We start from the raw sequence: 14,967 nt of genomic DNA, 5'->3' as shown, positions 1-14,967 counted from the left end.
ATGCCAAGTTTGTTCTTTCCCAATGGACAACAACCCCTCCCTGGACTCAGTAGGGCTTTGGTCTCATCTAGAAATTCAGTTTTCAAGGGGCATTCTTAATGCAACATTCTCAATGTCTCCCATGACCTTAGACCATTCATTTCAACCCCCTCTCTATAGTCCACATGATCGCATCTGAGTGAATGGTGAAGGCTTGGCCTGGAGGAGCCCCTGAATCCACTCTTCCTTCTCAGGATAAAGTGATCCATTTGGGAAGTATATCCAGTTCAGGATATCAAATCTCTTGCCATTTTCATTCAAAGAGACATCATCTCCAGCACAACTGTTAATTGGACATTTCTCAAAGAGGCTAGAATCTGAAAAGGAAGAGAGATTCAGAAAACCAGGTAACTGGGAATGAGTTCTGGTGTCTTCCAACAGGAAGTAAATGCTGTTGTTGGGAGACTGTTTTCCTCCTGTACTTCGTTATTTAGTTTAATGCCTAAAGTTGCTTCTTCTTGGGGCACTGTGGCATTTCTGCCTAGGTTCCACCTTTTCCCCAGCCTCCACCTCTGAAACTGAGAATCAAAACCCCTAAGGAAACACCTGCTTTCACCTGGATCAGTTGTTCCCACTAACACCCAAGCTTCAGCCCGAGTTCCAGAGAAACTCGGTATGGTTCATTGCTTCTCTCAACCCACCACAGAAGTAACAAGGACATAGATTTCATGTTGTTAGTGTAATAATTCAAACCAACACATAAGAGGCTGACATACACACACACACACACACACATTATTGACTAATAATTAGTCAATCAGCCCAGCCAGCGATACGGTAATGGTGGCCGTACCGCTGACCGTATCGCTGATGGCTGGAGGTCCGTAGAATTGCTGTGGAGTGGAGCCGGCCAGCCAGGATTCTGGGGGTGGGAGGGAGGGATTGCCTCCCCCCCCCACGTACACCCCCCTCCCCCAGAATGGCAGGTAAGCTATCCACCCATCCCTACTAACAGCTGTTCTCCCAGGCTAACCTTTTGCTTCCAGGATCAGGCCACAGAGAAACCACCAAGGCCCCTTTTATAAGATTGCCAAGCATGAAGAAGGACATTACCTGCCAGGGCTGAATATTCAGAAGCCTCTTGCCTTCCCCATCACTGCACATTTGAATCCAGGTAAGGATACGGTACGGAGTGCATGTGCCACAGAATGGACACCATTTTAAACACTATAGGAGTGACCAGTCATACTCATTTCAAACTTGAAGTATGGCAGGTTCTGTACCTTCTCATCCCCTGTACAGTTTCTCTTTCTCCTTGGAGAAATTTGTCCTGATTTCAGATCAGGACACTGAAATATTTTTTCCCACCATTCATGGAGAAACACATCTCCTTCAGGTTGGAATGGATCTAAAGCCAAGAGAAAATGCTTGAATTCTGGCACATCACTTCTGTGGTCTCTGAAGTGCAAAGTACCATGGAAGTGTTTGAGATCTCTTCCACCCAAGTGGATTCCCGTTGAAGCAATTTCCCAGTGGGTTGTCAGGATCCAAACCTTCCCAAATGGGGTCTTGGTCATTTCTTCATGAAAAGTCAACCACACTGATAATGCTTGTACAATACTGGTGACTCCAAAGACAATTATCACTCGAGGTTCAAACCAAGAGGTAGGAATAGAACCAGTCATTGCTTGAAGAAGAAAGAGTGGGTTTGTTGGGTTGAACATCTCGGTGACAGCCACACAGATATCATTCTGTTTGAGCATTGGTGTCAGTGTCCGGATGAAATTTTCACCACTGTCATAAGTGGCTGAAACAAGCCCAATCCAGTTCCACTGGAAATACAGGAACAGCTGGACTAAGCCCAAATACTGAGCAATTTCATTGGGATCAATCCAGTAGAAGGATGGAAATGCCCCTTTCTCTGTTTGAACTGGATCAAACAAGCTGTAACTAAGCTGGAGGAAGGAATCGCCTGTTGGGCTATTGAAGCAGAATTTTGTGGCACTTTAAAGCTAAATAATTTTTTAATGGCATAATCTTCCATGGACTACTTCAGCCAAATTCATCCGATGAAGTGTTATCCTGAAGGAAGACGTTCATTTTAACAACAGGTGTCTAAATATAAAGTGAAGTTCTGTGATGTATTTATTATTCCCCACCACCAGTGTGGATATGACCCCAAAGTCAAAGCTGTCATTGAGCTAACCCTGACACAGTTCCCAACCATTGCAATGAATAGGCCCTTGTGTGTATATTCAAGAAATGTGACTCTTTGTAAGCATATTGGGTGCTTTCTGGCTTTAAACCTCCACAACAAATATGAGTTGTGGACTCAAAATTGAGTTCCTGACTACTAGAGCAATATGACAGTTGAACCAACTACCTATTGAGGTGCTGGGCTCTCCCACACTGGAGGCCTTCAAGATAAGGCTGGACAGCCACCTGTCAGGGATGCTTGACTTAGATTCCTGCATGGAGCAGGGGGCTGTATTCAACAGTCTTATAGGCCCCTTCCAACCCTACTATTCTATGATTCTATGATAGTTTGGTCAAACTGGTTCCATTCCTTGTAGAAATACACAAAATAGAAAACAGAAGACAATTTTAGTAGGGTTTAATCAGACACCCCCAAAGTGTCCTCTGTATACCTTCTGCTAACTTCTTAAGTCATGCAGCTGAACCATAAGCTTTTTTATATAGAAATGTGTCCCAATACATAAAACACAGACAAAACTTATATTGTTGAGAGCAGAGGCTTCCTGCTCAACCCCAGATGGGGATCTGCATTAGTCAATTGCAGCACGAACAACAAGGAGTCTTGTGGCAGCTTGAATGTTTGTGATTCTGTAAAGTATCGCAAGACTCCTTGTTATTTTGCCAACTCCAAAACATTTTCTTCCATAATTGACCAACTGATGGCTGGGATTAGCCACACAATCCTGAGAATGCTGGCTATGAAAGTGTTCATGCTACCCAATAGCCAAAGCTGGAAGGCCACATACGCTTGTCATCCTGATTCAAGGCAACACAGCGGCACCACAGACCCACTGGATAGGCAAAAGATGTTTTATAGAGACAGGTCTTTCCATCTCCATATTTGTGAGTTCTGTAGAATGTCTACACAATATGATCCAGAGATTCCTAGTTACCACTAGGAATGTCAGAAAAATCCACAATGGAACCAAATGTGTTTGGAACCTTATGAATCCAAGCTGCAGGTTCCTAAATGGACTGGCTTTTCCCCTGTCAGGTGGATTCTGCAGACCTGCAGACTGTGTTTCTAACCTTCATGAATTTTGTGCAAATTTCATTGTAGAAAAATACACATTAAAAAAAAAAATCCCGCTGAAAATGTGCATTCCCCCCGTAGGCTAAAGCATGAAAAAGTGCATTTGGGGGGATTTGTACAATTTTAGGAGAATTCACACATTTTTGCACTTGTAAATTTTCACACATTTGGAAACTAAAAAAAATCCAATTCTGTCGATGGGTAGATGATGGAGCGAAAGGCTCCTGACAACCCGAGAAACACAGACAGAATGGATTTTACACAATCCTAGTTACTAAGGCATGTGGCTGAAACATAAGCTATTTTGCAGGGAAATGTGTCCGAATACATAAAACAGTGACAAATTTTATATTTCTGTGTGGGATGATTTTCCCCAATCCCCAGAGGGGTAGCTGTGTTAGTTGATTGCAGCAAGAACAATAAGGATTCTTGTAGCAACCTGTACATTTGTGATTTTTTAAGGTATCACAAGACCTTTTGCTATTTCCCCAAATCCAATCCTGTTTCTTTCATAACAGATCCACTGATGGTTGCATTTAATCATGCAAGTTCATCCTAAGACTACTAGCTACCATGAAGGTTATTGTGTGACAGATTAGCCCAAGTCAGAAGGGCACCTGACTACTCCTGACATCCAGAATCTAGGCAACACAGTGGCACCACAAACCCACTGCATGGGCAAAATACTGTTTTCAGAGACTGGTCTTTCCATCTTCATGTTCCTGAGTTCCCCAGAATGCCTACGCGATATTATCCTGGCTATGTCTGATATTATTGCACTGCAGATTAGCCAAAGTTGGAAGCCCCCCTACTCCCAATATCCAAAATCAAGGCAACCCACTCACTACATAGGCAAATCAGTTTTCAGAGATTGGCTTTCCAACATAGTGATCCTGAGCTCTGCAGGTCCCCCACATCTATCTCCAGATGAATCTCCTTACCCGTGGGATCTTGAAGATGCCCATTATGGATGAAATCTCCTTTGAGGATTTGGAATCCATACTCCCAATAACAGAGAGCAGTTTATCCTTCCTGTCACATTTGTAATTGGGAAACTTTTGTCCCCGTGCTGTGTGGAGAGCAGAGAGAGGCTGTACAGGTAGATCCTTCTTATAATGCTCCTGTAGTCATAGATGTGGAAGCCAAGAGTAGTACTGGGTAGAAGAGTTGGATCCTCATTTGATGGCAAACACCATGGCCAGGCTGTGCTGGTAGTACTTGGTTATCAGCCTGCAATGACAGTGAAATTAGGAGTCAGAAGGGTGGGGAGCTGGAATCCTAATGGAACTGCCATGAAGTGGAGGGTAATGAACTCCGTCCAGTTCCACCCTCTTTGAACAAAGACAAAACCTTCTATACACAAGACATCTCAATGAAGGATTCGTGGACAAATTTAGATTGTTCTGTGGACACACAGAGACATCCAGTCTTGCTAACTGAATTTCATAGGAACATCTGAAGAGCCCTGCTGGATTTATAATGCATTTATTTCTTATCTATTTTCATTATTTATGCACCACCTTTTGGGATGCAAATCCTTCCAAGGCAGTTAACAAGTAAAAAAAAAAAGTTATAATAAAATTACAGTAAGACTAGGGATGGTGTGAGAGTCCAAGGAGGGGTTAGAGTCTGATGGAATCCCCCCTCCTGTCCGTCCATCTGTCCAGCTGGACCTCACTTGTCTAAGTGCAGGGGGCTCCCTTGCCCACTTCCCTACAGGGGCAATGACTCAAGATTACAGTGCAAAGGGCCCTTCACACCTGTAATCTTGAGTCATTGCCCCTTTAAGGCAACATAGACGCAACTTTAGATATGCAGAAGTAACCCGATATGTGATTTCTGCACGCAACTGGAACTCAGTGAGACACGGACAGCATTTCAGCACTTCTTGGATGATCATCAAGCCGTCCTGAAGCTGCAGCACAGCTCACACAGGCAAGCAGTGTGGATAGCTCATCAACTGCCCAAAGGGAGCGGATGGAGGTGTATCTGTCTATCCCTAAATGAGACTTCTTTTTTAAGTTAAAGTTTGCCAGGATCCATTAAACAGAGCGGGTCTATCAGGATGATCCATTGGTAATCATTCTTGATTGAACCAGTCTCCTCCATGAATTTGTCTAAGAAGATCACTAGAAGAATATCAGAGGACCCCTGCAGAATCAGAACAAGGTGGTTCCATCTAGCTCAGCATCCCGTTTCTGACTGTGGTCAGCAAAGAGGCTTCCTGGGTGCCCCACAAGAAAGATATTAAAGCAACAACCCTCCTTTCTTCTTCCCCACCATTCAGTAAATCTGATTCAGTGGTAGTTGTTTATTCGATCAGTCACTTCCGACTCTTCATGACCTCATGGACCAGCCCACGCCAGAGCTTCCTGTCGGCCGTCGCCACCCTCAGCTCAGCTCCCCCAAGGTCGAGTCCATCACCTCCAGAATATCATCCATCCACCTTGCCCTTGGTCGGCCCCTCTTCCTTTTGCCTTCCGCTTTCCCCAGCATCAGCATCTTCTCCAGGGATGGTAGACTGTGACTGGGATGGTAGAAGGCAGTCAGTGGTAGACTGCCTCTAAAAATAGAATATCTTATCTTTTAATATTTTAACTGTTTTTTATGTATTTTATTATTGTAAGCCACCTTGGGAGGGCTTCTGCCCTGAAAGGCGGGCAAGAAATGTTTTAAATAAATAACAATGAAGAAATATTATTGTAAATAACTGTCAATAGACCTCCCCTCTGGGAATTTTTTTTTTTTAACGTTTCAGGCAAATCTAAAACAGGAGCGATCACCCCATTTCCAAAATCCCTCTGTAGTGAAGCAAGATTTTTTGCCCTTGTGAACTGGAACTATTGAAGGGAAGGACCGTAGCTCAGTGGTCATGCTTGACCTGCAGAAGGTCCCAGGTTCAATCCCCAGCAACTCCAGGTAGGAAAGTTTACCCACCAAAGTAGGGTGGGGAAAGGCACTCTTTGAATCCCTGGAGAGCTATTGCCAATCAGTGCACCCAATATTGACCTAATTGCTCCAAAGCTCTGACAATGTATACAACAGCTTCCTACTCAAGCCCTTTATGCAGAAGCATGAGGAGTGGAAACTTGTTTTATTTTTAGAGGAAGGACCATAGTTCAGGATAGAGCACATCCTCTGAATGCAATTGGTTCCGGGATCAATCCTTGGCATATGCAGACAATTCTAGCTCTCCAGGGTTTCAAAGTGGGGTCCTTCCCATCCCCACCTGGAAATGCTGGGAATTTAACCTGGCTCTACCACACAGCTATGGCCCTTCCCCTCAATAGTTCTGAATAGCATAGACTCAATGGAATGGAGGATCACTCCATTACCAAGCTTTGTTGGTTTGAGCAATTAAGCTATTGTCAAGGGCTCCTTGGCGGCCTCTTTCAGTCTAATCCAGTAGCAAAGTCCAGACACAGACAAAGGGATTCTTTTCAAAGCTTTATTCCTCTTTTACAACTGGTTCCATTGTCATATTGCTCTAACAGTCAGGAAGTTTTTCCTGATGTTCAGCCAGAATCTGGCTTCCTGTCACTTGAGCCCATGATTCCGTGTCCTGCACTCTGGGATGATCAAGAAGAGATCCTGGCCTTCCTCTCTGTGACAACCTTTCAAGGACTTGAAGAGCGCTATCCTATCTCCCCTCAGTCTTCTCTTCTCCAGGCTAAACATGCCCAGTTCTTTCAGTCTCTCCTCATAGGGCTTTGTTTCCAGTCCCCTGATCATCTTTGTTGCCCTCCTCTGAACCCTCTCCAGTTTGTCTATATCCTTCTTAAAGTGTGGTGCCCAGAACTGGACACAGTACTCCAGATGAGGCCTAACCAGTGCTGAGTAGAGGGGAACTAGTACTTCCCGGGATTTGGAAGCTATGCTTCTATTAATGCAGCCCAAAAGAGCATTTGCCTTTTTTGCAGCCACAGCACACTGCTGGCTCACCTTCAGCTTGTGATCGACAATTCCAAGATCCTTCTCGCTTGTAGTGTTGTTGAGCCACGTATCCCCCATCCTGTCACTGTGCCTTTGGTTTCTTTTTCCTAGGTGCAGAACAGGGCATTTATCCCTAGTCAGTGTCATTCTGTTGATTTCTGCCCAGCGCTCCAGTCTATCCAGATTACTTTGAATTTTGTTTCTGTCTTCCAAAGTATTAGCTATCCCACCCAATTTGGTGTCATCTGCAAAGCTGATCAGCATTCCCTGCACCTCCTCCTCCAAGTCATTAATACGAATGTTGAAGAGCACTGGGCCCAGGACTGAGCCCCGCGGTACCCCACTCGTTACCTCTCCCCAGTTTGAGAAGGTCCCATTGAGAAGCACTCTTTGAGTCCGATTCTGTAGCCAACTGTGGATCGCCCGGATCGTTGTTTCATCTAGCCCACTTTGAGCTAGTTTGCTCATCAGGATATCATGGGGCACTTTGTCGAAAGCTTTGCTAAAGTCGAGGTATATGATGTCTACAGCATTCCCATGGTCCACAAGGGAGGTGACTTGACCAAAAAATGAGATCAGATTCGTCTGGCAGGACTTGTTTTTGACAAATCCATGTTGGCTTTGAGTAATCACAGCATTGTTTTCAAGGTGCTTCCAGATGGATTGCTTTATGATCTGCTCCAGAATTTTCCCAGGGATTGATGTCAGACTGACTGGTCTGTAGTTCCCAGGTTCCTCCTTTTTACCCTTTTTGAAGATAGGAACAACATTAGCCCTCCTCCAGTCATCTGGCACTTCCCACGTCCTCCATGATTTCTCAAAGATAATAGACAGCGGTTCTGAGAGTTCTTCTGCCAGTTCCTTTATTACTCGAAGATGCAGTTCATCTGGCCAGGAGATTTGAACTCATTCAAAGTCATTAGGTGTTCCTTGACCATATGCCTATCGATCTCAAGCTGCAATCCTGCCCCTTCAGCCTGTACTTCGCCTTTGCCAGGGGGCTCATAGACCCTCTTTTGGGAGAAGACTGAGCCAAAGTAGGAACTGAGCACCTTTTCACCTTTGCGTTTTCTTTGTCCTCTGTTATCATTTTGCCATCCTTATTTAATAGATGAACCACCATTTCTTTCCTCTGTCTTTTACTTTGCACATAGCTGAAGAAAGCCTTTTTGTTGTTTTTAGCATCCCTCGCTAACCTTTCTAGATGCCTTTCTAGATGAGATGACAGAGCTTTTGATTCCAAGGAGGGGTTGTTATCCAGATGGAAAGACTCAAATTTGCATGCAAATGTTCCAGATTCCATCCATGGTACCTTAAATTTGGGCTGGAAAAATGTCCCCTATCTAAAACCCTGCAGAGGTGCTGCCAGTCAGTGCAGACAATACTGGGCTAGGTGGACCAAGGGGTGTGTGAACCAGCAAAACCTGAGCTCATCAAAGTTCTCTAAATTCCACCCCAAAGATTGTTCCATCTTGTGTCTGATTCAGATTGTCTTCTTCTACTTCTTCTTCTTCTTCTTCTTCTTCTTCTTCTTCTTCTTCTTCTGCATAAAAATTTGCATATATTTACATGCACATTTTCCAAATCTACACATTAATTTTGTGCATCTTTGGAATATATGCATTCTTCTCCCATTGATGGAAGTGTGCTTGTGCATATTTTTCAAAAGTACACATTTTCATGCTCAAGTTTCAAATGTATGCATGCTGTCAAATGTATCTATCATTTTGGCCCATGAATCACGTTGCAAGCTCAAAAATGATTCGATCACAATTGCGTTTGTGACCATGTTCGCTCTGGAATGTGCAAACTGGGTAAATCCTGTTCAAAAATGAACTGAAACAGATTTCGTATACATCCCTAGGTGGACCAAGGGTCTGACTCTGTAGAAGGGATCTTCTAAAGTTCCTGTTTAGGAACTGTTTAGGGACATGAGCGTGGTGGGAGAGAGGTGACCAACTCAGATGGGACTGCAGGACCAGGTTTCTCTCTCCATGCAGAGAGATGTAGGGAACTCCATGCCTCTATCTGTAGGGGTTAGGGTGGGTGGGAAATGTTTGTGGGGGCTGGGGCTCCTTGATGTCATGGGAGGGGAATGAGATTTGCAGTGGGGGGCCATCCCTTTGACATCTTCAGGATACAGCCACTTTTTCATTATGCTTTCTGTCTCTTATATGAGATTCTGGTACGATGGTTCTAAATAACCTTCAGAGATAGAAAAGATATTTGGCCCTCCTAAACTGGTAATCCTATCCATCATGTTGTATAAGTGTCTGTTGAGTAACTCTGTTTGCCATGGTTGCCAATGGATATCCTCTACTGTTTAACTTTTCTCTTTTAGAAGATGCCCTTTGCGAGGTGTGTGGAGAGGTGCTCTCCAGGGCACCAGAGAAAGGTCCCAGAGGGGAAGCCAGTTTGCTGCTACAGATGTGATCTTTGTCCAGAAGGGATGATTTCTACCTGGACAGGTAGCTGAAGTGCTGGAAGCTGTTTATAATTGCAAAATGTACTTGGGTAAGACTGGAACAGGTCCAAGGGGAAAATCATAGACCAGGAGAAGTTTCTGTGATTTCCCCTAAGGGTATTTGCTCTATAAGTACCTTTTTGGATGGCATACCACTGTGGTTTACTTCTTTGCAAGCTATTTACAATTCTCTAAACTAATCTTCCATTTAAATGATAAAGTAATGTCTCCCAGTAAATTATTAATATCTGCAGTCACATTGGCTCTTTTCATACATAATTTTTAAAAGACAATTTTTCCAACCTCAGCCATTTTGGCATCAGACCTGAAGCTATTGGACAGCTGATATTGATAAGAGTAGGCAGTTGGCCATCCTTCTAACAACTGGAGAATATTACCCCAAAGTCAGACAGGTTGCCCTTTTTTATATACTGGTTTCTGCAGCCTGTTCTCCTGCCCCTGCACCAGCACATCTCCTCAGAGGACAGTGCATAATCTTAAGAAAATGAAATAGAATGGGTTGTTTGTTATTCATTTGTTTGTCCATTTAGAGGACACTGCAGTTGGAGATTTATGGTTCAGATGTTAGAGTTCCCAGTTTTCATTTTTAGTTTCAAAAATGTCTTCCTTGCAGAATATTGAAGATGAGTCTGGTACAGGGGGCTGTCATATGGGGGGGTGGGGGAAGCATTTTATATGTTTTTGGGGGTTTATGATTGCCAAAGCTTTAGCAGAAAATAATCAAAGGTGTACAATAAGCTAGAGGATGGATGTTCCCATCCCTTCCTTTGATGGCAGGACTGACACCCACACAAAGAACATCTGTGTCATGTCAGAGATACTTCCAGTAGTTTCTGTGCATTCCAGATGCAGATTGCTGTATCCTGTGCCCCAAAGATCGAATGTCCCTCGCGGCGGCGGGTCCCGGTGGCGGTTCGGCAGCGTGGCGGCAGCGGCGGTGGCCGGTCTTCCGACCGGCTGCCGCCGCCACCATTTCCAAGTGAAAAAAAAACAAAACCAACAAACGTGATAGGCCCATGGGTGCCGCCATTTGCGTACGTGCTTTTTTTTTTTCCAAAGTCAGCCGTGATAGGCTATGTGTTTTTTGAAAATCTAGTCGTGATTGGCTACGTAAATCTTTATGTAGCCTATCACTTTTTTTTTTTTTTACTTCCTTGTTCTTCCCCGCAGAAGAACTTCCGCGGCTGGAGAGGCAGGGTGCTCCCCCCCCCCCCGGCCAGAACTTCGGCAGGGAGGGATGGGGCGCCTCCCCGCCGGCCAGAACTTCAGTGGGAAGGGGCGGGGCACCTCCCCCCCACCCAGAATTTCAGAATTTCAGAGGGAGGGATGGAGCACCTCCCCCCCACCACGAAGCAAGCTGCGGGACCAGGTAAGGGACTTTCGTCCATCCCTACCCTGCAGGCTGCCCAGCGGCCGGATGTCCGGCTGCAGGCAGCCCCAGCCAGTGCCTCCGTGGAATCTCCACTGAGCGGAGCCAGCCAGAGAGAATTTCGGGGGGAGGGAGAGAACGCCTCCCCCCCACCGCGAATGTCACCCTTCGAAAAGGTAAGTGGCTTTCGTACATCCCTATCTCCACACCAGCCTAAAATCCTGCATTAAAAAGGGGCTTTCCGCTTCTGTTTTAAATAAAGGATCACCACTGACTCCCTTTACCTGTGCTTCCTCCCCCCTAGGGATGGCAGAGAATTCCACCACGAATCTCAGTGAGACCGAATGCCAGTGCATTCGGCCCCCCGAAATCTGTGACGGAACAGCCTGCCCCCCCGTCCGCCCACGGATCCCCCCTGGGAGGAGACTTACCTGGGGCAGATCTTACGGGTGGCAGTGGCTCCGGTGGCGGCTTCGGTGGCAGTGGCGGCTAGTCATCCGACCTGCTGCCGCCACCGCTATTTGCAGTCTTGACAGGGTTTTTCTTATTTTTTTTACAAGACATGATAGGCTACGTAAAGACTTACATAGCCTATCACGTCTGGCTTTAAAAAAAAAAACTTGTACGCAAATGGCGGCAGCTATGGCTATGGCCATTTGCGTACGCGCGTTTTGTTTTGTTTTTTTTAAAGCCAGATGTGATAGGCTACGTAAGTCTTTATGTAGCCTATCATGGCTGACTACAGGGACGCAAATGGCGGCAGCTATGGCAGCCGCCATTTGCATCCCTGCTAGCCAGCGGCTGGATATCCAGCTGCTGGCGGAGCCGGCCGGCGGCCCAGCAGAACCCAGCGGAGCCAGGTAAGGGGAGTTTCGTACATCCCTACTCCCCCCACTTCTCCCCATATCTGAGCCTTCCATTATCATCCACTGATCCCACTCCTTCTTGCCACTCTTACTCTTTTCATGGAGGAAACTGAAGCGGAACACAACAAGTTAATTTGATAGCTCATGATCTGTGATCTATAAGGTAAGCTTACAAATTACAACAAGGTAATTTGATAGCTTTTGATCTGCAATCTACCTAATGCGATCCGTAAATGGCTGCATTTAGGTTAAACGAAGCGCTTTACGGTCCCAAGTGGCATCCACTACACCATTTGAGGCTGTATCCCTCACAGTGATATGGTAATGGTGACTGCCATTACCGTATCGCAAGCGGTCCGGAGCCAGTGTGCTGTTCCAGAGGGAATCCTTGGGAGGCGAGGTAAGTGATCCATTCGACCACGGATTCAGGAGGCCAGATTCAAAAGAATCTGGCCTCATTTGGGTCCACGGCGGAATTCTCTGCCATCACTAAAGAAAACACGCACAGCACCCTCGGTTGCCTTGTAGTGATTAGGTAAGGTCAAAAACATCACACAAATACATTATAAGACACCCTGAGAATGAGCCAGAATAATGGAAGCTTCTTTCATGCGGGAAGAAAACTTTCAGGACACCGGAGGACAGATTTTGACACAGCACTAGACTATCTCTTCCCTGGAGCTGGACACAACAGTGTCCCCCTCATGCCAGCATTGTGGTGGGTGCAAAATAGGGGCCATCCTTCCAACATGGTTGATGCTGTTGCCATTTGCAGTGGCAGCACAACCCCCCCCCAAAAAAAAAACCCATATGAGAAAAAGAAAGAAGCTGTGCTAGAATTTCTCCTCCCCTTGGAGAAACATGGTGAAATTGTCCTCCCAATTCCTCTACCCACAAAGAGGGAGGAGAATTTTGAGAGGCCCTAGTTCCAACATTATGCAAGGGTAGAGGACATATTGGGATGGTCCACCCCCAAAGACCTATGGATTTTGAGGGATTCCTAAATGCTTTGGAGGAGTTTTTGTTTGGCATGGCTACTGTCCCTGCCAAGACCTTTGTCTCACTGTCACAACAAAGTGTCCTCTCTGATGCCGGGGAGCTCAGATGGCTCTCTGGTTATGAAGCAGGCCAAATTTGTCTCTTTTACCATTTTAATTGTTTTAACATGGTGTTTTATTCTTTTATCCTTGCTGTTCGCTGCTCTGAAATCTTTTGAGATGGAGTGGTATACAAATATTGTAAATAATAAAATGTAATATAATGGGCCAAGTTCTTCTCAAAGACCTTCCTACCTTTCCGTCATCATTCCCACACATCTTCCTTGCCTTGGCGAAGGAAACACATGCGTGCATCGGTCTTCACTTTTCCATGGGACAGATGGATTCAGGGATTTAACTTAAGTTAAAATGACAACTTAAGTTTAACTTAAGTTAAATTTTCCCACAAATGTAACTTAAGTCATCATTTTCCAACCTTGGGCCTGTATGAGGGATTTCCTTTCCCCAGCACTACCACCACCTAATAGGGAACTGCTCCCTCACTTATGGATTTTCTTATTTCTAGCCAATGCTTATATTTCAGGGCCTTAGGAACTCCCTGCCGCTGTAACTCAGGGTTCCCCAGGCTGATCCTTTTCCCACTGTGACCCATTTCTGTTAGAAACCTCCTAAGAGGCTTAGGCACCAAATGGTGAGACGGGGAAGCAACACTAGAGATAAAATGGAGTATTAAACAAGTAGCTTATTAACGGTAGATTTTGTACATTAGGGATTACTAATATTTACTTGGGGGTTCTCAAAAGACTGCTTAGTGACAAATCTTAAAGACTCAAGAGACACTTTTGCTGTCACAAGCCTCTTAATGACTTCTTTTACCAGGCCAAATTCCCTACCCTGTCATTGGAAATCTTATTCTTTGCATTATATACAGACAACGGAGCTAATCTCCATCCCCTTTCTCCAGTTTGTCACTCTGCATCCATCTATTCATCTGAAATTGGGGCATGATCAGAGCTATTCTTGGTTTCTATCTAAATCACTATATTCAAAATTATTTCTAGGCCACCTTTAAGGGCGGGACGGGACCCACTCAAGATGGTTTCAATTCTTTCATCAATATTTTTAAAAACTACCAGTTAGGAAACACAGATATAGAATCAATCCTTGAATACAGGTTGTGCTGTATGGAATAATAGGTATAGTGCTTTTTCCTGGTGGGTTCCAAGGACTTCAAATGCCTGCCATTCTGCACTGATATATCCATTCCTCTAAAAATATTAGAATAATAGTAAATACTATATTCAAACCATCTACCACCAATAACTCCCCCTCTTTAAATCTACCTATTTCTGGGGCTATTTTTTAATGGGAGGGTTTGAATGGGGCATCAATAGATGCTGTTGTGATTAACTTCAAAGATAAGTATCCTTCCTTTGTTCAAAACATACCAGCCATCATCATGATTTAAATGTCCTTTGAGGTCACAAGAAATGGCGTTATTACAACGCCGTTTTGTGCACAAGAACAATATTCAGTCGCCTCTCCTCAAAATGCTTTCATAAAATATCTCAGGGCCAAACTGCATGTGATACTACACAACACTTCTCACTTTCTTTCTTTTTTGCATAGGACCAGATGGAAGGGTGGGAGAGACCAAGCAGGACTGGGACCACGATGTGCAGGGAGGGGCAGAGTCCTTTTCTCCTGCACTCCGGCCTTGATAATAATTGTCCTCCTAAAAATGATGTTACACCAGAAAGGAAGCTCTCCCTGGCGCCAATGGGAACTTCAATATCACAGCGAATGGCAATTGGCAGAAGAGTCGATATAGACTGGGGAAAGGACGAAAAAATAACACTGGCCCTATGAAATGGTCCAGATCCTCCAACCACAGTTGCTGCTCGTTTGAAATGTTATAAGGATAGGATACCACAGCTAGTCACATTTATTTATTTATTTATTTATTTCTACACTGCCCAACAGCTGAAGCTCTCTGGGCAGTTCACAACCTCAGAGGGTAGGCAACAGTAAGAAAAACAGAAATTTGG

This window comes from Heloderma suspectum, chromosome Z (genome assembly GCF_057233095.1).
Source record: "Heloderma suspectum isolate Gila_16-S chromosome Z, 16-S_ref, whole genome shotgun sequence".
NCBI lineage: Eukaryota > Metazoa > Chordata > Lepidosauria > Squamata > Helodermatidae > Heloderma > Heloderma suspectum.
The sequence above is the reverse complement of the archived record's forward strand: the minus strand, read 5'-3'. Positions refer to the sequence as shown.